Consider the following 26,296-nt stretch of genomic DNA (forward strand, 5'->3'; position numbering starts at 1 on the left):
TCTCGAGTTTCTACAGTCCATGCGCAAGTATCTTTTCAAGCCCAGGTTTGTTTTTTCAGTTCTGGCACTTGCAATTGGACTTTTAATGATGACTAAACAAGACTACAGAATGCAAAGGCAAACCAGTTTATACTGTTGCCCACACCCCAGAAGGGTCTATATTTTACAAAGTAATTCCTGAATAACCACTAGTATGTCGCACATCGGAGTTCCAATAAACAAAACATGTCCCCTTTTAAAAAAAACATTTTCCTGTATTAATCCTGAAGCATGTGTGTGCTGTGTGAACAGGTTAAAAACACACACCACAACCATTGTGTTATTAGCTGACATGGCACGTCTTGCAAAATGATGTATAGACTTGATGCATAGTAAACTAGAAGTTAAATCATGAGAATGCGGGTTTCTGCTGTATGCTATGCTGCCCACAAGAAGTTCATCAAGAACTAAAAAGCATTAGGCAAAAAAACATCTGACAAGAGTTAGGTGGGTGACCTTTACCTGCACAGTGCAGATGGGAGTGGTCCTTCTAATAGGTACATATGAGGTGATGAAATGGGCTTGTGGGCTGGGGCTACCTCCCCAGGTGTTTTCCTCGCCCTGCATCGGCCGTCTCCCAGCCGCGCTCTGGGTGTGTTTCTGAGGGCGGCAGTGCTGGGTGCAGATGGAGTTAGTCCGGGCGCCCGCACCAGCTGCTCCGGGGCAGCTACAGAGGACAGGCCGCAGGGACGTCTGAGGGGGCTGAGGTCGGGAAGGATAAGAAATACAAAAGCACCCATGACTTCTTTTAAGTCGCTGTTGTGCAGCAGAGTAACAGCTAAATAATGGCGTGTGATTATCTTCACCCTTTCATCCCCGTGGGATCGACCTAGTCTTCTTTTACCCAGCTTTTCTCAGAGCTGCCTCGGCGCACTCAGGCTTGGACTTTATTACTCTTCCACTGACTGCCGTTCACCTTTCTCCAACATGATGCCTACATTGCCTTTCTCCTTCGTCTGTCTCGACAGTGCTTTGCTGCCTTCATTGCCTTCTCCTGACTCTACTTTGCTATGCTGCCTGTGCAGCTGTGCATCACTCTAGGGTGCGACGCCTCAACATCCAGTTGCTGGTCCATTACACATATTTAAGGGTCTTCTAATTTCCTATTTTTTTTTATTGAGTAGTGCTGCTTTATTGCTTGCAACAGAATTGCTTCTGTTCTGTCTACTGCAGACAATTATTTACTATAGCCTTATAGTCCGCCGTAGAGGGCTATACCGGCTATTAAAGGCCCTCTCCAGCGTTAAAGGCGCCGAGCCGAAGGCGAGGGCCTTTAACAAGGGAGAGGGATTTTAATAGCGGTATAGCCCATCTACGAAGGGCTATAAGGCTATTAGAACATTCTGTCACTAGAGGACAGAATGTTCTAACAAAAAAAACAAAGCCTTTTGGGAGCGTGAGGGGATTGGAATCCCCTCAGGTTCCCTGAAGCCTTTGTTCACAGCCAGAGCTGTAAACAAAGAAACATTGGAATGTTGGTGCTCCAGGCTTATACCAGCCATTATAAGCCCGGAGCACTCCATTGTTTTCAATGGAGCTCCCAATATTCCAATGTTCTAATACATCAGAAGACCACTGACTCAGAACAAATTAATGGAGTAAAATATCACAGCCTTGGTATTTTTTTTAAAAAAAAATTAGAAGTACCAGCTTGTTGCATATTTCTGGTGTAAACCCACAGTATATCTTGGCGAACTAGCCTCTGAAGAATAACGTTTCGGGTGGTATGTAGTGCGCAAAACCAAATCCGGGCTGAGGTGATTTTGCTGGGGTCGATGAACCGACTATTGAATTGGGTAATAATAATTTGTATATAATATAGCCTTATAGCCCGTCGTAGCGGGCTATACCGGCTATTAAAGGCCCGAGCCGAAGGCGAGGGACTTTAACGAAACAGCGGGACTTTAATAGCCGGTATTGCCCTGCTACGAAGGGCTATAAGGCTATTAGAACATTCTGCCACTAGAGGGCAGAATGTTCTAACAAATTAAACAAAGGGTTCTCGAAGCTCGAGGGGATATAAATCCCCTCGAACTTCGAGAAGCCTTAGTAGAACGTTGGAATGTTGCTCTGCGGGCCTTTTACCGGCCCGTAGAAGCAGGGAGCACTCCATTGTCTGCAATGGAGCTCCCAACATTCCAATGTTCTAATAACTCTTAAAAATTATTAATTTTGCGATGGGTGAAAAACAGCCGGCATAGTTGTGCAACATGTTGAATGAAGTGGCTTCAGGAGTCCCTTACACTGAAGGGTGGTGTATGCTACAGAACAGGCCACGCTTCTATCATGTGGAGTGGAGCGTTAACGTGGCCCCCTCTCCTCTGCCCTTAGAGCAAACACACGGTACTCCCTGGAACCGTGATCTGCACAGTTCTTAAAATGCACCAGCAGTGGGTGGTACAGCGTCCACACTGCCTGCACGATTACTCCGTAAAGGTATAGAAGAATGTATTGTTTGTCAAAGCCGGCACAAACATTCAGTCATGATACACGGACCCCTTACCCTTACCTCTTTGTTTCTGTGGGTCTCTAGCACAGTGCTGCAGCCCCCAGGCATACATCGATCTTTATAATTATAAAGTAAACGGCCTCAGAAAGATCACAATGCTACCCCTTTCATTTAACTAACACTCATATGAACGCGAGGAGGGATAAAAGGGAAAGAGCATAGAAGAGAAAAAGTGTGATTAAAAAAAACCATCCAGGAATGTGCGTACATAAGGAGGAAAAGGCGGGAAGCGCGAAGAAGAGTAAAACTAGCGATTAAAAACTTTCAGGAAACTGACAAAGAAAGAGAAAAGTAAAAGGAGAGAATGACAAGCCTTGGCAATGCAATAGGACTCGCATTTACGCAAGACCTATTGCATTGCAAACGGAGTGTGTGCAACAAGGCAAGAACGGGGGTGGGTGCAGACGGCTGCGAGAAGGCATCGGGAGGAGGGGGGCATGGTAGGAAAGTAGTCTGTCCAGTAAAGGGGCCGGTAGCCATGGAAGGCCTTAGCCATAAGGAGGGACTTAGAAGCCTACAACCAATAGGAAGGCAGCATTTGAAACAAGCCAATGAAAAGGATGGGTGTAGAGTGGGCAGAGCTTCCACAAAGCTTCCAGCTATACCGAATACTGCATGCCTCGCAAAGAAGCAGCGCATGCGCTGCAACACTAGGTGAGACCTCAAAACTGCTGGTGCTCCCGGCCCACTTAAAGCCCTGCAGATACCGTACCACTACAACAAGGATGTCATCATAAATAATACTGCCACAAAAGCAAATATAAAATGTCTGTCGTTAGAAAGAGAGGGGATGGGGGTTAATTTTGTGTGCGTGTCATTTTTCCCTTCTGCACTTTAAACATAGGTTCTATTTCTATTAGATACATACAAGTAAGGAGGTTTAATGTACTTCAAAAGCTAATGCTGCATTAACCCTTAGATAAAAATTTGATCCTCACTTACTCTTGAAGACTGCGAGTATTTAGAGCTTGATTAATTCTCCTTCGGCCTGGCCAGGTTAGAGGTGGGAGAAGCACCAGGTTTCTGCCAGGGGATCCTCAGCTGTCTATGTCGTATGAAACCTTTGCCCGACGGCCTGTCTGCTAAGAATGTATATCAAAACATTTTGCAGAGTGGACACACCAAACAGTGCTGGCTCTGGAAGTATCTGCGCCTTCAGTGGAGTTGCACTGAAGACACTGGGTTCCCTGTGAGGCGAGCAGGGATCTCTAGATCTGGTAGGTGTCTTTGTTCGGGCAGTGGAGGCCATGGCCTCTGCTAATCTGGTGAGCCAGTTAGTTATCAGTCACTTCTAGACAGCCCCATCTCAAATGTAGGTATCTATAGCACTGCTCTCCTATTAAGATCATCTCTCCAGCTCAGCATCCATCTCACTCACTGCCCATTGGTACTTCACCCTTTCTCTTTTCCAAAAACCCCATTCTGCAGCTTGGAACAAATATTAGCAAATGTCAAATCTTCTAACTAAAAGATTCCCTTTATAATTGCATTGACTCTGCATTTATTACTGAACGAGAACTAGTTTTCGGCAAGTCTTACTTACTCGTAAAACAGCTTTTCAGATTAACATTATTAATCTAAAATGGAAGTGGTGGTCGGGGGCATCCCACTATTTGCAAGTCACAATGGCATTTATGTTATGTTATGTTATGTTATTTTGTGACTTTTATAGCGCACGGCTACTCAATGAGTGTCCCGGCGCTTTATTGACATCCTAAAAGCAAACATAACACATGAAGAATAAAGAGGGAAGCACAAAAAAAACAAATTTTAATTGTTTTGTAAAATCTAAGAGGCAAACAGCCAGGTTTTGAGGGCCTTTCTAACAGATAGCAAATTAGAGTTGCTTCGTAAGAGAAAAGGCAGAGAGTTCCAGAGCTGAGGAGCCCGAAGCATAAAGGAACGACCTCCCAGTCGAGCCTTCCTCACACGGGGCACAACGGCAAGAAGCTGTGATCCTGAAGTCAAAGATCGCGACGGGCAATATTGCTTAAGCCTCCTCTGCAGGTATTTAGCCCCAGTTGAGTAAAAGGCCTTGTGAGCAAGAGTCAAAGTTTTAAAAACTATCCGCTGTCGGATAGGCAGCCAATGAAGTGCCTGTAACAGCCAGAAACATGCGCTCGCCTGTGCAAGCCAAAAATGGCGCGAGCCGCCGCATTTTGGACCACCTGCATCCGCTGCAGGAGGTATTCGGGCAGGCCAAGATATAAGATGTTAGCATAGTCCAATCTTGAACCAATCAAGGCCTGCACCGCAATCCTCCTGTGATCTTCTGAAAGCAGCGGAAAGAACTTCCGCAACATGCGGAGAAGTCCAAAACACGAGCCTGTAAGAGTGAGGATCTGAGATCTGAGGGTCAGACCGTTGTCAATTTTGACCCCCAGATTCTTTGCCACCTGCGACGACTGGCTCGGTGGAGACATGTCCGTCGGCCACATCTGCCAGTCCGGGTCGGATTGGCAACCGAAGAAGAGTACCTCCGATTTATCTGAGTTGCACTTGAGGCTGTTCAGTTGGAGCCATTTAAAAACAGCCCCAAGGCACTCACAGATACTCTCTCCGTCAAAATCCTCCCCTTTCCGGCAGGTGAAGAGCAGCTGGGTGTCATCCGCGTAGGATACGATCTGTGCTCCATAGGACTCCGCCAGGGCCGCCAATGGGGTCAAGAAGATGTTAAACAGAGTCGGGCTCAATACCGAGCTGCGGGACTCCGACTCCCAATGGCGGCATCTCGGCGGAAGCCGAGGAAACCCAGACCGACTGTCGGCGACCAGCTAGAAAAGATGTAAACCATCTCAACACCGTCCCCCTCAGACCGATCTCATGAAGTCTTAAGAGGAGACCCCCATGGGGGACGGTGTCGAAGGCCGCCGACAGATCGAGCATGATCAACATCGCTCTACCACCCAGATCTAGCGACTCCTTGATGGCCTCAGAAACCTCCAACAGCGCCGTCTCCGTACTCAGGTTAGGGCGAAAGCCCGACTGAGTAGGGTGAAGCAGGTCGTTGGTTTCCAGAAAATTGGAAAGCACGCCGTGAACATGCTTCTCCAGGGTCTTGGCTAAGGCCGGAAGAAGAGAAATCGGCCTATAATTGGCCAAGACCTCAGGAGCCAGACCGGGCTTTTTAATCAAAGGAATGACCATAGCCCGCTTCCACGCCACAGGAACCTCGCCTAGGCTAAGGAAGCAATTCAGGAGAGGGTTAACCAACGGGTTAACTACCTCCGCCATCCTCGCCAAAAAATTGGCCGGGCATGGATCAAGCGGTGACCCAGATTTAAGATTGGCGAGCAGAGCCAAGGAGGAGGCCATAGATAAAGGCGGGAAATCAGAAAGAATAGGTCCCGCGAAAATCGATGGGACATAGCCAGCATCAGGGCCAGACAGAACAGCCTCCGGCCGCGATGGAAATGACTCCTGTATCGTCTTGATCTTCGTGGTGAAGAAGCCAGCCAGATCTGAGGCCCACTTCCGACTAGGAGCGGACTGAGTCCCATTCGACCGCGGGGTGATATATTCCCTAACGATCGAGAAGATCTCCTTGCTGGAGTTCGAAGCATCCTCGATCCTCCTGGCAAAATAGCTTTTCTTCTCAACCAAAATCGCTCTATGGTAAGTTTTGACCATATTCCTGTATTCGAGCTTGGCTTCTAGATTATACTGGGCTCGCCAGGTCCTTTCAGCCACCTTGCACTGCCTGCGAGAAGTGTGCAGCGCCCCGGTGAACCACGGGGCAGAGACCCGTTTAGATAGTGGCCAAGAAGGTGTAACCGGGGCCAGGTCATTTAGCCTCTCCTCAAACCAATCCTGCAAGGATTCCAAGTCGCTGTCCAGATCTCCCGTCAACGGACACGGATGGTCAAGTAGTGCCTTAGATAACAATTCAGGGGTCACCTGGTGTAGCGCCCTTGTCTCAGAGCCAAACTGCCTAGAGGCGTTGCTCCGGAGTCTCTCGTTGGCCGGTATAGAAAACTGCACCAGGTAATGATCGGTCCAGAGCACCGGTAGAAGTGCAGTCACCTCTATGGAGGAAGAGGAAAAGACCTGGTCCAAGGTGTGGCCTTTATCATGCGTAGGCCCAAAAAGAAAAGGGGCTAAGCCCAAGGGGATTGTGATATCAGCTAATTTAATCACGTCAGGGTCCAGGGCATCATCCATGTGAAAGTTAAAGTCGCCGGCCAAAATTCATGGGACAAGAAATCACCACATCCTCGTTCTCAGCCACCTCTTTTATTGAACAAATCTGGCAGCAGAGAGACCAATTTGCAAAGTGGGGCATCAAGTTAAAAAAGATCGACCCCCCCTGCTGCCCCAACCTGCTCCAACCAGTCTACCAATCAGAGGGTCTGCTAAAGGGGGCAAAAGGTTCAGACCACCAAACTCTCCAAAAAAGAAATTAGTGCATAACGAAGAACATTACCATCACCTTTTCCAACCCAGAATCCATTAAGCCCTCTGGACCCCGGGACCGAATCGCAGCCGAACCATCTCAAGATATGGCATGAATCAACACCTACGCAGCTCCCAATCCACCCCAAGGCTGCAACATCTGCTCCTGGAATGTGTTCGGGCTTAGCACAAAACTTGAAGATCCAGGCTTCATGGAATTTATCTCAAAGTATAAAATTCTTCTCTTCCAGGAAACTTGGACGATTAATGCTACTCCCATAACCGAATACAAGGAATTTCAGAGGACCGCCGAAAAAGCCGGAAAACAAGGGAGAGCCAAAGGAGGTCTTTCAATGTTTGTCTCAACCAATATTTCATGGCAAGCTTCAACAATAGACCTCGAGTCCTCTTGGCTGCAATGTGTCAAACTCGAAGTACCGCCTCTCACTTGTCTGCTGATACTTAACATCTATATTCATCCAGTGTTCAACCGAAAAAAGATAAGTGTAGATCACTTATTAGCAACAATGACAACTCTAAAACTCGCCTACCAGGATGCAAATATCATCCTGTCAGGGGACTTTAATATGAACTTACTGCAAGCCATTAACGAGCGCACACATGTACCGAAACAACGAGATACGCTCGGCAAGAGATGTGCGGCCAGTCTGGCGGAGCTTTCAATGTGAATGCTAAACGGAAGAAGTCCGACGGACAGTCCAGCTGCATACACCAGGATTACTCATAAATCAGCCTCAACAATAGACTACACCTTCACGGATCACGAGCTCTTCCCATTTATCACAAATTTTCAAATATTGGATAGGACCGAAAGCGACCACCAACCGCAAACATTTATGTTACAAAGTAACATAGAAAACCTAGTGCCATCCAGAGTATTATCCCACCAAACGCAATGTTTCAATTTAAAACGTCTGGCATGGAAATCAGATTCGATTAATGACATCATGGGAACATGCACCCACCTCCTAGAAAGATTTCAAACAGAACCCATAAACACTCAGGCATGGGAGCGATTTACCCAAGAATTAAATCAAAAATTTTGCAAGCAGGCCACAGGAAAAAAAGTAAAAAGACTCCAAGGGGCTGAATGGTTCACAAAAAACCTCAGGACGCAAAAACAACAATTGAACAAATACCTCAGGAGACTACGCACTCAGTGCTCCGCCCCCTCCCAGGACCTTTTGCAACTAATTACCAAAGCCAGAAAAGACCTAAAAAAAATACATTAAGGCACCAAAAAAAGCGTACCAAGAACAACTCTGGGCCAAACTCCACCATTCCACCAAACAAAGGGACTCTAGGTTGTTCTGGGAAATAATTAACCAGTTAGCAAACGGCAAGAACCGGCATCACATTTCTGACATCATGGAAGACTCCTGGAGTTCCCACATTGATTACCTATACAATGATATGTCAATGGTTAGTCCGGCAACGCATGGCTCAGAACCAGGCGTGAAGCCAATTGTAGCAGGCCGCATCAAAATCACCCCCAACTCTGAAGCATTTGAATATTCTCCGCAAATCCGGAAGGAGCATGTACTAAAAATCATTAAAAAACTAAGACCCGAGGGAGCCACAGGACTCAATGGGTTGCCAAACGCCTTGTTCCGGCATAATCCTCTATTCTGGTCTGAACTCCTCACGCCACTTTTCTCTTCTATCCTAGCTTCTTCTACCATCCCAGACTCCTGGAGGGGCAGTATTTTAAATCCAATATACAAGTCGGGTGCCCGCTCCGACCCCTCCAACTACCGTCTGATAGCCCTAATCGATGTGGAGGCTAAAATGTATGAATCAAACTTGCTGACTGACTTGGAGGACTGGGTCAGAAATGGCCACCTCATTCCCTACACCCAAACAGGATTTAGGGCAGGGATGGGCACACTCACGAACATCTCCGCGGTCACCCTACTAGCCAACCAAGCCCTCGTAAAGTCTAGGCCTTTGTATGCATGCTTCATAGCTATGGGTAAAATTGCACAACTGGGGTGTTCCGACCAAACTCCTGGACGCCATAATCAACTTGTATTCCCACGCGTGGGTTCAGGTCAGGAAAGGTGACGGACACAGCAAAATCAAAAAGTTCCAAACCCATAACGGGTTAAAACAAGGGTGTGTGCTGGCACCCTGCCTCTTTAATATCTACATCGCCGACCCAGATAATAAACTACGGTCAATTCAATCAGACCCCCCAAAACTGGGCAACATTCCCACACCAAGTCTTCAATACGTGGACGATATTGTGCTGCTCGCTCTAACACCTGTAGGTCTGCAGCGACTCATCACCAAACTAGGAGCTTATACCACCAAGGCCCAATTAAACATCAACCACCAAAAAACAAAAGTGATGTATTTTGCCAGACAAGTTAAAACAAACACTCATCGCAAATTCATCTGGTAGCTGGACGGGCAACCTCTGCCCATGGTAGACTCATATAAATATCTAGGTATCCTAATAGACCGTACCTTCAACTACAAATTACAATTGGGGCAAGGCCGTATCAGAGCTAAACAACTGCAGTTGCCTTTAGAGTCCTAAAGAAAAAACTCACAGGGTGTTCTACAGGCCATTTGCTTAAAGCCATCTCAGCCAAATTCTTACCATCGATTTCATACGGTTCAGAAATCCTAAATATGAAAGATGTCATCTCCCTAAACTCAGCACAATCAACCCTCTTTAAGGTCCTGTTCTCAATCCCCCGACACCTCTCACAATCCCAAATTCGTCTTGAGTACGGCTTGAGAAACCAGATTCCCGACAGACAAGGGGCCTTAGCCAAATACTATTGGAGAATGAGGGATGCAGAGGATAACACCCTTGCACACTACTGCTGGAAGGAAATTGAATTTCAATCCAGGCTTAGTAACTCAACATTCAGTGTTCTGAAAGACTCCCTCGCGGCATTGCAGGTCGAGGCCTGGCTCACCCTCCCCACTTACTCCAGTTTCAAAACCGTAGTGAATAACGCAATCAAAAGGACCTGCCTACTAATGGATAAAACAGCTGTCTCAAAAAGAAAAAAAAAAACGCCTGGGCCGTGATTCAAGGCCAGCAGCGGCTGAACCCTCAACCATACTTACTAGACCACTTCTCCCAGGAGAGAAAACACTACTTAACGTTACTGCGGCTGGGGTCATTTCCATCAAAAGACCTGACACCAAAATGGAAATACCCCTGGCAATCCAAGGAAAGTCGCTTATGCGGAGGATGGAACGAGTCTCTCTTACACTTACTATGCATATGCCCTCTACGGGCAGTGACCCGAAGAACGGTCCTACGGGAAGCCTTCAGGAAGGAACAAATACGCTCATGCAGAGCAGCCGTCATCCAGTGCCTCTGAGGGCTATCAATCCAACTGTCCTGTACAGCAATAACATTTCTCAAATTGGCAGGAAAAGAACTGGAAAAAAAGGAAGTCATTCACTAATTTAATAAGTTCCAGCATACCCACTAACGGCCCAGTCCAAATGTTTCAAACTCTTCTGTTTTTAACCTCAAAATGTATTTTTACTAATGGTGGTTCCCCACCCTTTTATGATTTTTTTAAATTAAATTAAATTACATAAAAGTATTTATGATGATGATATTTATTTTTCATGGCCAATTGAGTTATTAACAATTTTACAATTAAAAACATGTGAAAATTGCCATTTAACGTCTGGAGAGACAAGTCATGTCAGTTGTCTACTGGTTCAGTAGCATGACTGTCCATTTTCTTCAGCCAGGCGTGCCATAACTCTGGACTCTGGGATTTGTAGTTTGTTTTATTATAAGAACTACTATTGCATAATAAATGCTGGACAACGGGTACCAGAGCTCTCGAGTTTCTACAGTCCATGCGCAAGTATCTTTTCAAGCCCAGGTTTGTTTTTTTCAGTTCTGGCACTTGCAATTGGACTTTTAATGATGACTAAACAAGACTACAGAATGCAAAGGCAAACCAGTTTATACTGTTGCCCACACCCCAGAAGGGTCTATATTTTACAAAGTAATTCCTGAATAACCACTAGTATGTCGCACATCGGAGTTCCAATAAACAAAACATGTCCCCTTTTAAAAAAAACATTTTCCTGTATTAATCCTGAAGCATGTGTGTGCTGTGTGAACAGGTTAAAAACACACACCACAACCATTGTGTTATTAGCTGACATGGCACGTCTTGCAAAATGATGTATAGACTTGATGCATAGTAAACTAGAAGTTAAATCATGAGAATGCGGGTTTCTGCTGTATGCTATGCTGCCCACAAGAAGTTCATCAAGAACTAAAAAGCATTAGGCAAAAAAACATCTGACAAGAGTTAGGTGGGTGACCTTTACCTGCACAGTGCAGATGGGAGTGGTCCTTCTAATAGGTACATATGAGGTGATGAAATGGGCTTGTGGGCTGGGGCTACCTCCCCAGGTGTTTTCCTCGCCCTGCATCGGCCGTCTCCCAGCCGCGCTCTGGGTGTGTTTCTGAGGGCGGCAGTGCTGGGTGCAGATGGAGTTAGTCCGGGCGCCCGCACCAGCTGCTCCGGGGCAGCTACAGAGGACAGGCCGCAGGGACGTCTGAGGGGGCTGAGGTCGGGAAGGATAAGAAATACAAAAGCACCCATGACTTCTTTTAAGTCGCTGTTGTGCAGCAGAGTAACAGCTAAATAATGGCGTGTGATTATCTTCACCCTTTCATCCCCGTGGGATCGACCTAGTCTTCTTTTACCCAGCTTTTCTCAGAGCTGCCTCGGCGCACTCAGGCTTGGACTTTATTACTCTTCCACTGACTGCCGTTCACCTTTCTCCAACATGATGCCTACATTGCCTTTCTCCTTCGTCTGTCTCGACAGTGCTTTGCTGCCTTCATTGCCTTCTCCTGACTCTACTTTGCTATGCTGCCTGTGCAGCTGTGCATCACTCTAGGGTGCGACGCCTCAACATCCAGTTGCTGGTCCATTACACATATTTAAGGGTCTTCTAATTTCCTATTTTTTTTTATTGAGTAGTGCTGCTTTATTGCTTGCAACAGAATTGCTTCTGTTCTGTCTACTGCAGACAATTATTTACTATAGCCTTATAGTCCGCCGTAGAGGGCTATACCGGCTATTAAAGGCCCTCTCCAGCGTTAAAGGCGCCGAGCCGAAGGCGAGGGCCTTTAACAAGGGAGAGGGATTTTAATAGCGGTATAGCCCATCTACGAAGGGCTATAAGGCTATTAGAACATTCTGTCACTAGAGGACAGAATGTTCTAACAAAAAAAACAAAGCCTTTTGGGAGCGTGAGGGGATTGGAATCCCCTCAGGTTCCCTGAAGCCTTTGTTCACAGCCAGAGCTGTAGACAAAGAAACATTGGAATGTTGGTGCTCCAGGCTTATACCAGCCATTATAAGCCCGGAGCACTCCATTGTTTTCAATGGAGCTCCCAATATTCCAATGTTCTAATACATCAGAAGACCACTGACTCAGAACAAATTAATGGAGTAAAATATCACAGCCTTGGTATTTTTTTTAAAAAAAAATTAGAAGTACCAGCTTGTTGCATATTTCTGGTGTAAACCCACAGTATATCTTGGCGAACTAGCCTCTGAAGAATAACGTTTCGGGTGGTATGTAGTGCGCAAAACCAAATCCGGGCTGAGGTGATTTTGCTGGGGTCGATGAACCGACTATTGAATTGGGTAATAATAATTTGTATATAATATAGCCTTATAGCCCGTCGTAGCGGGCTATACCGGCTATTAAAGGCCCGAGCCGAAGGCGAGGGACTTTAACGAAACAGCGGGACTTTAATAGCCGGTATTGCCCTGCTACGAAGGGCTATAAGGCTATTAGAACATTCTGCCACTAGAGGGCAGAATGTTCTAACAAATTAAACAAAGGGTTCTCGAAGCTCGAGGGGATATAAATCCCCTCGAACTTCGAGAAGCCTTAGTAGAACGTTGGAATGTTGCTCTGCGGGCCTTTTACCGGCCCGTAGAAGCAGGGAGCACTCCATTGTCTGCAATGGAGCTCCCAACATTCCAATGTTCTAATAACTCTTAAAAATTATTAATTTTGCGATGGGTGAAAAACAGCCGGCATAGTTGTGCAACATGTTGAATGAAGTGGCTTCAGGAGTCCCTCACACTGAAGGGTGGTGTATGCTACAGAACAGGCCACGCTTCTATCATGTGGAGTGGTGCGTTAACGTGGCCCCCTCTCCTCTGCCCTTAGAGCAAACACACGGTACTCCCTGGAACCGTGATCTGCACAGTTCTTAAAATGCACCAGCAGTGGGTGGTACAGCGTCCACACTGCCTGCACGATTACTCCGTAAAGGTATAGAAGAATGTATTGTTTGTCAAAGCCGGCACAAACATTCAGTCATGATACACGGACCCCTTACCCTTACCTCTTTGTTTCTGTGGGTCTCTAGCACAGTGCTGCAGCCCCCAGGCATACATCGATCTTTATAATTATAAAGTAAACGGCCTCAGAAAGATCACAACGCTACCCCTTTCATTTAACTAACACTCATATGAACGCGAGGAGGGATAAAAGGGAAAGAGCATAGAAGAGAAAAAGTGTGATTAAAAAAAACCATCCAGGAATGTGCGTACATAAGGAGGAAAAGGCGGGAAGCGCGAAGAAGAGTAAAACTAGCGATTAAAAACTTTCAGGAAACTGACAAAGAAAGAGAAAAGTAAAAGGAGAGAATGACAAGCCTTGGCAATGCAATAGGACTCGCATTTACGCAAGACCTATTGCATTGCAAACGGAGTGTGTGCAACAAGGCAAGAACGGGGGTGGGTGCAGACGGCTGCGAGAAGGCATCGGGAGGAGGGGGGCATGGTAGGAAAGTAGTCTGTCCAGTAAAGGGGCCGGTAGCCATGGAAGGCCTTAGCCATAAGGAGGGACTTAGAAGCCTACAACCAATAGGAAGGCAGCATTTGAAACAAGCCAATGAAAAGGATGGGTGTAGAGTGGGCAGAGCTTCCACAAAGCTTCCAGCTATACCGAATACTGCATGCCTCGCAAAGAAGCAGCGCATGCGCTGCAACACTAGGTGAGACCTCAAAACTGCTGGTGCTCCCGGCCCACTTAAAGCCCTGCAGATACCGTACCACTACAACAAGGATGTCATCATAAATAATACTGCCACAAAAGCAAATATAAAATGTCTGTCGTTAGAAAGAGAGGGGATGGGGGTTAATTTTGTGTGCGTGTCATTTTTCCCTTCTGCACTTTAAACATAGGTTCTATTTCTATTAGATACATACAAGTAAGGAGGTTTAATGTACTTCAAAAGCTAATGCTGCATTAACCCTTAGATAAAAATTTGATCCTCACTTACTCTTGAAGACTGCGAGTATTTAGAGCTTGATTAATTCTCCTTCGGCCTGGCCAGGTTAGAGGTGGGAGAAGCACCAGGTTTCTGCCAGGGGATCCTCAGCTGTCTATGTCGTATGAAACCTTTGCCCGACGGCCTGTCTGCTAAGAATGTATATCAAAACATTTTGCAGAGTGGACACACCAAACAGTGCTGGCTCTGGAAGTATCTGCGCCTTCAGTGGAGTTGCACTGAAGACACTGGGTTCCCTGTGAGGCGAGCAGGGATCTCTAGATCTGGTAGGTGTCTTTGTTCGGGCAGTGGAGGCCATGGCCTCTGCTAACCTGGTGAGCCAGTTAGTTATCAGTCACTTCTAGACAGCCCCATCTCAAATGTAGGTATCTATAGCACTGCTCTCCTATTAAGATCATCTCTCCAGCTCAGCATCCATCTCACTCACTGCCCATTGGTACTTCACCCTTTCTCTTTTCCAAAAACCCCATTCTGCAGCTTGGAACAAATATTAGCAAATGTCAAATCTTCTAACTAAAAGATTCCCTTCATAATTGCATTGACTCTGCATTTATTACTGAACGAGAACTAGTTTTCGGCAAGTCTTCCTTACTCGTAAAACAGCTTTTCAGATTAACATTATTAATCTAAAATGGAAGTGGTGGTCGGGGGCATCCCACTATTTGCAAGTCACAATGGCATTTATGTTATGTTATGTTATGTTATTTTGTGACTTTTATAGCGCACGGCTACTCAATGAGTGTCCCGGCGCTTTATTGACATCCTAAAAGCAAACATAACACATGAAGAATAAAGAGGGAAGCACAAAAAAAACAAATTTTAATTGTTTTGTAAAATCTAAGAGGCAAACAGCCAGGTTTTGAGGGCCTTTCTAACAGATAGCAAATTAGAGTTGCTTCGTAAGAGAAAAGGCAGAGAGTTCCAGAGCTGAGGAGCCCGAAGCATAAAGGAACGACCTCCCAGTCGAGCCTTCCTCACACGGGGCACAACGGCAAGAAGCTGTGATCCTGATCTCAAAGATCGCGACGGGCAATATTGCTTAAGCCTCCTCTGCAGGTATTTAGCCCCAGTTGAGTAAAAGGCCTTGTGAGCAAGAGTCAAAGTTTTAAAAACTATCCGCTGTCGGATAGGCAGCCAATGAAGTGCCTGTAACAGCCAGAAACATGCGCTCGCCTGTGCAAGCCAAAAATGGCGCGAGCCGCCGCATTTTGGACCACCTGCATCCGCTGCAGGAGGTATTCGGGCAGGCCAAGATATAAGATGTTAGCATAGTCCAATCTTGAACCAATCAAGGCCTGCACCGCAATCCTCCTGTGATCTTCTGAAAGCAGCGGAAAGAACTTCCGCAACATGCGGAGAAGTCCAAAACACGAGCCTGTAAGAGTGAGGATCTGAGATCTGAGGGTCAGACCGTTGTCAATTTTGACCCCCAGATTCTTTGCCACCTGCGACGACTGGCTCGGTGGAGACATGTCCGTCGGCCACCACATCTGCCAGTCCGGGTCGGATTGGCAACCGAAGAAGAGTACCTCCGATTTATCTGAGTTGCACTTGAGGCTGTTCAGTTGGAGCCATTTAAAAACAGCCCCAAGGCACTCACAGATACTCTCTCCGTCAAAATCCTCCCCTTTCCGGCAGGTGAAGAGCAGCTGGGTGTCATCCGCGTAGGATACGATCTGGGCTCCATAGGACTCCGCCAGGGCCGCCAATGGGGTCAAGAAGATGTTAAACAGAGTCGGGCTCAATACCGAGCCCTGCGGGACTCCGACTCCCAATGGCGGCATCTCGGCGGAAGCCGAGGAAACCCAGACCGACTGTCGGCGACCAGCTAGAAAAGATGTAAACCATCTCAACACCGTCCCCCTCAGACCGATCTCATGAAGTCTTAAGAGGAGACCCCCATGGGGGACGGTGTCGAAGGCCGCCGACAGATCGAGCATGATCAACATCGCTCTACCACCCAGATCTAGCGACTCCTTGATGGCCTCAGAAACCTCCAACAGCGCCGTCTCCGTACTCAGGTTAGGGCGAAAGCCCGACTGAGTAGGGTGAAGCAGGTCGTTGGTTTCCAGAAAATTGGAAAGCACGCCGTGAACATGCTTCTCCAGGGTCTTGGCTAAGGCCGGAAGAAGAGAAATCGGCCTATAATTGGCCAAGACCTCAGGAGCCAGACCGGGCTTTTTAATCAAAGGAATGACCATAGCCCGCTTCCACGCCACAGGAACCTCGCCTAGGCTAAGGAAGCGATTCAGGAGAGGGTTAACCAACGGGTTAACTACCTCCGCCATCCTCGCCAAAAAATTGGCCGGGCATGGATCAAGCGGTGACCCAGATTTAAGATTGGCGAGCAGAGCCAAGGAGGAGGCCATAGATAAAGGCGGGAAATCAGAAAGAATAGGTCCCGCGAAAATCGATGGGACATAGCCAGCATCAGGGCCAGACAGAACAGCCTCCGGCCGCGATGGAAATGACTCCTGTATCGTCTTGATCTTCGTGGTGAAGAAGCCAGCCAGATCCGAGGCCCACTTCCGACTAGGAGCGGACTGAGTCCCATTCGACCGCGGGGTGATATATTCCCTAACGATCGAGAAGATCTCCTTGCTGGAGTTCGAAGCATCCTCGATCCTCCTGGCAAAATAGCTTTTCTTCTCAACCAAAATCGCTCTATGGTAAGTTTTGACCATATTCCTGTATTCGAGCTTGGCTTCTAGATTATACTGGGCTCGCCAGGTCCTTTCAGCCACCTTGCACTGCCTGCGAGAAGTGTGCAGCGCCCCGGTGAACCACGGGGCAGAGACCCGTTTAGATAGTGGCCGAGAAGGTGTAACCGGGGCCAGGTCATTTAGCCTCTCCTCAAACCAATTCTGCAAGGATTCCAAGTCGCTGTCCAGATCTCCCGTCAACGGACACGGATGGTCAAGTAGTGCCTTAGATAACAATTCAGGGGTCACCTGGTGTAGCGCCCTTGTATCAGAGCCAAACTGCCTAGAGGCGTTGCTCCGGAGTCTCTCGTTGGCCGGTATAGAAAACTGCACCAGGTAATGATCGGTCCAGAGCACCGGTAGAAGTGCAGTCACCTCTATGGAGGAAGAGGAAAAGACCTGGTCCAAGGTGTGGCCTTTATCGTGCGTAGGCCCAAAAAGAAAAGGGGCTAAGCCCAAGGGGATTGTGATATCAGCTAATTTAATCACGTCAGGGTCCAGGGCATCATCCATGTGAAAGTTAAAGTCGCCGGCCAAAATACAATGGTCAGCTCTCATGGCCAGCGATGACATGGCAGACTGAAGTTCATCAAAGAACGAGCCTGCAGGGCCCGGAGGTCTATAGACTAACAAACCTTTCACAGACTGATGCGGCGCCAAAACTAACGAAAAGGCAAGGGACTCAGACCCTTTAATAACCTCCGTGGGAATGATAGAGCATGCCACAGAATCATTCACCACGATGGCCACCCCACCCCCCCTTCCTCCCTGCCGGTCCTGTCTATAGATGCTGTAGCCTGACGGGATAGCTGAAGCGATATCCGGATTGGAGGCAGCTCCCAGCCAGGTCTCCGTGAGCATCAGACAAGTCGGTTTTTCCAAAGTTAAGAGATCTGAAAGCTCCTGAGCGTGACTACGCACAGATCTAGTGTTCAATAGCATACACAAATGCTTCACCAGTACCACATTCCGAAGGGGAGGTAGCCGCGAACCAGCGACTCTCAATCAGCCACAGCCAGGACATGTGCTCTTACCTCTAACGCCCGGGAAAGACCTTGCGGCAACTGTAGGACACCGTATTTAGCGACCGAAGTTGCGCAGAGGTATAGCTCACCATAATTGCTACCAAGTAATATCGTCGCCCCGAGTCCAAATTGCCCGCGCCCCGACCGCCTCCGGGACGCTGACGGGCGCAGACGGGCTGGACTCTGGCGTGACTCAGGCGCAGGGAAGGCGCGACCGCTACGCGGGGAAGCGAGCTTTAAATAGTAGTCCCTGTGGACATCCAGGGCACTACACTGCTCACTAATGCACCTCGTGGCATTCACCCCACTCCAAGATGGCTGCCGTATCAATCTTTTAGGACTGCAAGTGCAGTTGCAAACACAGGTCAGTTAGAAGCGGTCTCCTTTCAAAATCCTTCCTGGCTTCCCCTTTGGGAAAGGGGGTTGGAAATGTTTCCTGGCGGTGTTGAGAAAGAGGGCTGTGTGGAGGGGTGTTGGAGACAGTGGTGCAGGAGAAATCACTGTGTACTGTCACCCATGTCTTCAATGAGAACTTTTTCGGATTTTTTAAAGTGCATCTTTGCCAATTTTTTTCCCCAAAGGAATACCTACAGAAGGTTGGATGTCTGCTGTTCATTGAAGTCCTCCATCCCTGTGCTTACAGGCATTAACAGGGAGTTTAAATCCCTTCTGTTTTATTAATATTCACGAGGCAGGGGGGGGGGGGGGTTGTGACCTCCTGCAAATATCCATTCTGTGATGCAACTTATTAGTATGTTAGTTGAATTGCGAAATCGGCCCTCACTTTCTACAAAGGGAAAGTTGATTACAGCTTTACTGAAAAACAAACAATCCAGCTACAAATCTCAAGGATTGCTTGAAAGATTCCATCTTGGGTGGCCATTTTTTAAGTTATTAAACCCTTTTACTTAGCATGTTTAATGCCCGTATCTCTTCTGCAATACAACACTCAAATTACCTTCATGTTTCACTATACTAATTCACCACTAATCCTTAATGGGTTCTGGAGTAGAGTGCTTCTCGCCGAAAAAGTGCTTAAATGCCTCATCAGGGTGTCACCGACGTGTTGGATCCAGCACGTCGGCCGGCTCGTACTTTCTTGCCTGTCCAGGACGTCAGGCAGAAGGAAGGAAGGAGCCATGTCTCAACGGACGACCCGTAACAAGAAGACGACGAGGGGGGGGTCGGACCGGAAGGAGAGCAAAGAAGAAGAAGGAAGCCAGCGTCGAGAGGCAGGAGAATGAGGAGAGGACGAGAGAACCGATGAAGTCACCTGCAAAGAAGTGTGCGGTGAAGCCGCTTGTCGAGGAACGGGCCCTTCAGAGGAGAAGCGGGAAGTACCGGCCGAGGCGGAGTCTCTTGCCCGCCCATCCAGAGAAGCCTGCCGCGTCCCAGGAGGGACGTGGCTCCATCAGGTGCATGCCCAGTTCCTAGTTAGGAACCAAAAAGTTGAAAAATAATAACAGGAAGAAGGTAGAGGAGAGGCAAACAAAAAGCTGAATAAGAAGAGGCAAACGAGAAAAGGAGGGGAAAGCAGACAGAAAAAAAAAAGAATCTTTAAGTTACAAGGAAAGAGATAGAGGGGCAATCAGTTAAATAACTGATTTTGGGCTATCTAATTCTTTCATTTTTAGCCAGACTTACTTTTGCTTGCTTTGCTAACAAGCACTCTTCCAACGTAGTAGACTGAAGTCACTCTCACAAACCTACCTATTCTAAGTAAAACAAGGGTAGACACTTACCTGCTTCTTTGCTTCCCCCGAGGGTGCTGGCGGAGAGGAACTCTGAAGGACCCGGAAAAGAAGAAGACGTTACACAACATGAGACAAACTTTTTTTATTTTTACAAAAGAATAACTATTTTTTTTAAATAAAACATTATAAAGACCCTTGTAACTATCCGAGTAGTCAATTAAGCACCAATTCCTACGGACGGTCACACAGCGGTAGTAAGCGCTATATAAACGCAATTACAATACAATACAATGCATAGTGACAGATGCACTGCCGCTGAATGCCCACGCAGTGCTTTTTCTATGGTTGGCGTGTACCTAAATGCTTGTGGACACTAGCATCTAGCATGTTTATTTAGTTCTAACTTGACACCTCCGCTGCTTCCAAGAACTTATGTGATAAACAGATAAGAGTATTCAGAAGCACTACCGATTTTTTCTGAGTAGAGTATGTTAAACGTCAATAGGTCTTTAATGTTGGATTGGGAGTACACTTGTGTTAAGGTCTCTCAAGAGACATTTTGCATGGGCTCAGAAAGATCATATTACTAGTCAAGATTTATGGCACTGGCTATCCACTCTAATATACTCTGGGTTTGCACTCTGATAAATCTCCATTAGGCCCTCTTAGGTGGATTATATTTTGTTTTACAGACTGTATTTTTGCTAACTATTCATAACTGTATCAGGCCTCAGAAATTCTACGCGCCCACTCGATGCGTCAAGCTGATTTGTTTTAGGATGAGTACTTTCAGGTCTTCTTGTCTTTCTTGGTGAGAAGTCCCAGCAGCTCTGTTGAGCAGATCTTATTGAGCGTGGAAGCCCAGTTGCTGTTAAAAGTAAGCACAAGCTTGCACTGCTTGCTCCATTTAAAATGCAGGCTGATAATAAGATTGCTAATGACAATCAAACTGCACTGTGGATTGAAGATGCCTAGGTCTGCCAAGACAGGGGATGGGGTGCACGCATATACAATTTTCAGTTTGCCTTGAGGAAGCCACATGCCCTCTGTCACCATGGAGACCCTTGCAGACCTAGAGTGTGAGTAGGGTCTTCCCCAGCCCTGGATCATGCAAGCAGATTACACCCCAAACATGGGAGCAGAAGCTGAACATGTCTTTATTCTCCAACAGTAATACATACTCTACCCATTACGTCAAACTTCCCAAACCACACCCTAACACCTCCCACGCATTTCACATAGTTTCTGTTGAGAGTCTGCCAAGAACCCCCAGGGTCTTAGTGCGCATAGCATCGATATGCTACATCTCTCACTTTGGTAAATAGAAGAAGAAACTTTATTGCATGATTTTTAAAAACCTTTGCACGGTACAAGAGATAAAATCTTTTGATACAGATTAAATTGATAAAAATATAGATAAAAGTTTGACACTTATTGGGTTGGATAAAAGTAGGACCCTGGTAACAGTGATAAAAGAATGCCCAGCCCTCCACATGTCCAAGCTCTCTTATTTGTGCCCTGCACTGCAGGTACCTTTGAAAACAATCCCTTCAAGATAATTGTGGCCAAGATTGTGTTTTGCAGTCTAAAGGTGTCCAGCTTGTGCGCACAGCCCTTTATTTATGTCAATTGTGCTTTTGCAGTTCCGACGGGTTTTCTTATGTCAGGGTGCCCACAAGGCAATAATTCTCAATATTGAGGAGGTCCATGGATCAGCGCCTCTGGCTGAGGTAGCGATCGGCATCTCCCCTTCCCTAGTTTTTTTACTGAGCAGTCCATAAACCTCACCAGTGCGCAGTTTAAATGTGTGTTCCGTGGGTCGAAGCAGGCCAATACTGCAGATCTACATGATCTGACTTCCTTGTTATTTCAGGCCCTCCGTAGGAGGATCCTTCTTTCTTTCAGGAGGCTGGGACACAGGCACACAAAGTGAATTATGTCTTCCCTATGGTTGCCACAGAATCGACATGTCTCCGGGGCTTGCTCTCTTTTCCATTCGGGAAGGTGGCAGGACAAGTTAATCACCCCCAATCTTAATTTGAAAAAACAGAGTTTAGTGGTGCATTGAAGGTACAAGTTAAATAGCTCTGAGATGTCAGCTGATCGTATGAGGTGAGGGTCATCCAACCATGGCTTCTTCTTGCAAGGCTCGCCTTGTCTCCCATTGAGGAGAGCTTTTTTGTACTTTTTTTGCTAGCCTTTTAATCTCCTTTTGGCTGACATGTAGGTCCCATACATCGCTCAGGCCTAAGGTTTTTAGCCTACTTGACAGATATCGATGCCCCGCTTGCCATCGTTTTGTATTCAGATTGGATAATAGGTGTTCTGCTAAACTGCCCTCTTTTGATAACCTCAGCTTGTGGCAGCACATTAGGAAATTCATCATTCTACCCAATGTTTGCTTGCAGATGCCCAGTTCCTGCCTGATTTGTGCCGGTGACATGAAAGATGGTAACTGGAAGACTGTTCTAAATTGTTTTGCTATGATTGTGTCTAATTGACCGCTGTCCAATCCCTTAAGCACCTCACTTCCATATGTTAGGGTTGGGATGACTTTTGCCTGTGCCACCTGTAGTGTTGGAGCGAATGTTGGGCCAAGTAATTCCTTATGGATGGAACTGAAAGCAAATGCTAGCACTGTACCCTTCTTTTTTTTGTTCTCCCATGAGGTTTTTTGTATCTTCCGTTGTTGTTGAAGAGCACTCCTAGATACTTGTGACATTTGGATTCTGTAATTCTTTCTGAATTTAAGACCCATGTCAACTTTTTTAGCCTTCCTGGGCGAACCGCCAAGATTTTTGTTTTCTTCTTATTCATCTCAAGCTTGTTCTTATGTGAGTTTGCGGCAGTCGCATCCATAAGTCTTTGTTAAGCCCACCTTCGTGCTACTTAGGAGAACCACGTCATCTGCATATAAAAAATTTGACAGCTTTAAGCTGCCTAGTTTAGGAGCATGAGAATTAACTGTGTTAAGGGCTTCTGGGAGATCTGCTAAAAATAGATTGAAAAGTGTGGGGGCCAAGACATCCTTGTTTCAGCCCTTTTGTTGTGAAAATTGGTCCTGACAGTCTGGAGCCGTTGCCAATCTTAATCCTGACCAATGTGTCCTGATGCAGTAGTTGTAAGGCTCTTAGTAGACCATCTGGGATGTTCAGAGCAAGAAGCTTCTGCCACAACTTGTCCCTATTGACTTTGCCGAATGCTGAACTAAAATCTATGAATCCCATGTAAAACAATCAGGTGCTAAGCTCTATCAGACACGAGAGAGCCATGAGGTTAACCATAGTGCCCATTCAGCTTGTAAAACCAGTTTGGTTTAGCAGGATTATTTAGTGTTCCTCGACCCAATCCCGTAATGAATTCAGCAAAATCCCTGCAAAGCACTTTGCTTCATTATCAATGGGAGCAACTAACCGATAATTGCTAGGGGATTTTTTATCCCCTCCTTTAAAGATTGGAACAAGGATCGATCCTCGCCAAGAGGGTGGAATGTTGTTCTTTGCTAGAATGGAAGTGAAAAGTAGAGCTACTTTGGTCGCCCAGAAAGCTGGGTCCTCCTTGAACAGAGCAGGAGGAACTCCGCCTGGTCCTGGTGCCACATCTTTCTGACCCTTTTTTATCTGCCTTTAAATTTGGTCTGCTGAAACTGTACTGTACTCAGTGTAGTTATCATGATTTTGTCTCTCGGATTCCTTTTCGGTTTTTATACTCGTCCATTTTTGTTCCCTATTCTAAAGCGGTTTGAAAGTAAGTTCGCCTCTATCAGAGTGTTGCTGCCCTTTATTCCACTTTGGTAAATAAAAAATGGCATCACTTGAATCGCATTTCCTCAAAAAGTCTGCTAAGAGCTCAGACTTGTATGCCGGCTCGGGTGATCGCAGGTGATAGAGGCCCACCCTTATCAGGCAACGGAAGCTCAGGCTCGAGAGCCAGACCTGAAGGTGTGGTCGCCTCCAAAGTAGTTTCAGGAACTGGCAAGTGTTGAAGTAGATGTTTAAAGTCTGACGTGTCCCAAGTGATGAACTTTCCAGGACAATGTGCTGTCACCATGTATCCCTTTCAGGACATCACCTGTAAAGGATCAATGGCGTGTCTGTCTTTCCTTTCTGTATCTGCTTTACCAGTACCCAGTCTCCTTTGTCAAAGACTGTTTCCTGTCATTTTATTTTAACCAGTAGAGTCAGTGTCACAAAGGTTGTCAGTGTTCACTGACCGATCTGATTTCCATAGAGTTAGTTTTGTTCTGATGGGTCTCCAAAACAGCAATGTTGCTGGGCTCTTGCCCATTGTAGAACAGAGTTGATTGATAGGCCAGGAGGGCCTGGCAAATAGCTTGGTTCAAGTCGATTCCTTCCAAGGAAATTCATTGGATTACCCTTTTGAGGGTTCCCATATATCTTTCGACGACACCATTAGTTGGGGCGTACTCTTTTGGTGTTTAACGTCGAGTTAAATAAAACACTAAACTCTGGCATAAAATAATTACAATATTTAAAACTACAAAAGTTCTGACCATTCCACTTCTACCCATTAAGAAGGTTGTATTAATTCACCCTTAAAGCCAGCCACATCACTTTGGCCCCAACTCCATCTTTTTTTTTTTAATGTAAACACGTGTTATATTTTTCTATTTCTGTCTTTTAGAAGGAAATTGTGACTGGGTACAATTGTTCTACCCCAGAGGGGACACAAATAGGGTACTTATACAATAAAATGTTGTTCTACCTTAAAGTACTGAATAATCAAAAAAATTATCTCCCGTTTGTGAATGCTATAACATGAAATGCAAAATAAATTAATTCATAGATTTATTTGATGCACAAGGGGCACTTTTGTTGGTTTTGATATAAACTAGAATTTGGCTCGCCCGGCATCCCATGATGAGTGTTTGTTAATAAAATAAAAAAATAAAAAACTGTTCCATGCCCTTTATGGGTCTTTTGGGCATGCTAAAAATCACAGCAACTGTGTTTGTGGCACTTATTCTCCAGAAGGTTGCAAGGCCCAAATCTGTTGCACCCAGGACCAATTGTTCAAGCCTCACTTGTTGTGTGCAAGTTGTGCAGGACTGTTTATTTTTAAGTGTCCCGTTTTCTCACTTACTGACTGCCATGCTCCTGGTCGTACCAGGGCATAGATGCCTAACTCAGTCCTAAAATATCTGTCCTTGACCTATGTGCAGGGTGACTGGAATTATACGATTCTGTGGCAGCTCCGTTGAAGCATAATTTTGAATTAGCCGCCCTTGCCACATAATCCATAATTTACTGCATAATCTGCAGATTTTGACCCCCAAAAATATTTCTATTTTAAACAGATCAAAGTTACTAAATATCAGTGACCTGTGTTGTTGCGCAGAGGAAGGCACTAAGCAAAAGTTGACTGGTCATCTTTCAGTGGCTTGCTACTGTATTTGGAACTTAAACTGGTACTAATGAGATGAAACCTTTGCCCGGACAGTGTTAACGTGAGGAAAAATGACAAAATCATTAAAGTAAAAATATTACAAACATTACTACTTTCGGTGTATAATGTGGCTTTTTGCCGCATAATTTAGTTAACCCTGCCGCATAATTCCAGCGGGACTTGATATGCGTCTGACTTCATGCTTTAAAGCCCGGTTCCTGTCTCAGTGCTGCATTGCCTACTTCTGAAGTCGACCGCGTGGCTGCGTGCTTCAGGTGTGACTCCTTTCGTGCTTCTTGGACTCAGGCTGAACTGGCTCTTGTTCATTAAAGCCATGTTCTGGGATCTTTGCTTCAAATGACCATTTGCCTGCTCCTGGTTTCTCCTGTCCGTCTCGGGACAATACAATAAATACTTCCTGCTCCTAGGCTCATCTTGGGTCTTGTATTTCTGCTTCCTGTTCTGGGGGACTGCTTCCGCTCTCAGAGGCACCTGTACCTGACATTTTTTCTCACCTGTCGTCTCAGCGTTGAGCGTTCTGCTCCGGTGTCGCAGAGGAGTTTTTCAGAGCAGCCTGACAGCGCGCTCCTTCTCAGCGAGTACCGGGCGCGCACAGCTGCCGGATCAGCTAGAGGTTGTTGATTGGACGGACGTATACCGGTCTGATGCAGACATCACTGGAACAGAACACCTCACGTGACAAACCCTGTGGAAGGTCACGTGGCCTCTTTTCTGTTTTAGCATCCAGTGATTTGTTGTTGCCTCTCTACTGCCATTCGCCTCCACCGACACATCGAGGGAATTAAAAAAAAATCTCCGCGCAATGGCATTTGTTAAAGTTCTAGCTTCCAGAGCCAGGAACTAGGGCTGCTGTGTTGCCAAGTGGAAACCACCGGCTGCCGAATGAGCAAATGCATGTCACTAGCCAGGGCTTGTAAAAGAATGTGTCCCGGTGTCCGAGGCTCTGTTCAGGAGCGCGCAGCTGCTGGTGCAATTAAACGTTGGTGCGGCCAGAGCTTTAAATGGGCAGGTACTGTCTGCATCTGAATGCCTGCACTTCTTTAATTTGAAATGGGGGGTATGTGCACTTTCATACATTGAATGGGAGAGCACCACATACATGCCAACTGGGGCACAAGTCCTAAACAAGCATTGAAAATGCAAGAAAATGCAATAGGTCTCGCCCT

General features: G+C 46.4%; 1 protein-coding gene across 1 annotated transcript in view; it reads right to left on the reverse strand.

The window, feature by feature from the left end:
• The window catches only part of NPL (N-acetylneuraminate pyruvate lyase), a 197,236-nt gene extending 171,418 nt beyond the window's left edge, over positions 1–25,818 (reverse strand). The window contains exons 1-2 of the mRNA XM_078643292.1: positions 25,625–25,818; positions 19,752–19,793 (exon numbers count right to left, since the gene is read on the reverse strand). The gene's annotated coding sequence lies outside the window, so the exon portion shown is untranslated. The remainder of the gene's footprint in view (positions 1–19,751; positions 19,794–25,624) is intronic.
• Positions 25,819–26,296: the final 478 nt, after the last annotated feature.

Source organism: Lissotriton helveticus, chromosome 1_1, assembly GCF_964261635.1.
Source record: "Lissotriton helveticus chromosome 1_1, aLisHel1.1, whole genome shotgun sequence".
Lineage (NCBI taxonomy): Eukaryota > Metazoa > Chordata > Amphibia > Caudata > Salamandridae > Lissotriton > Lissotriton helveticus.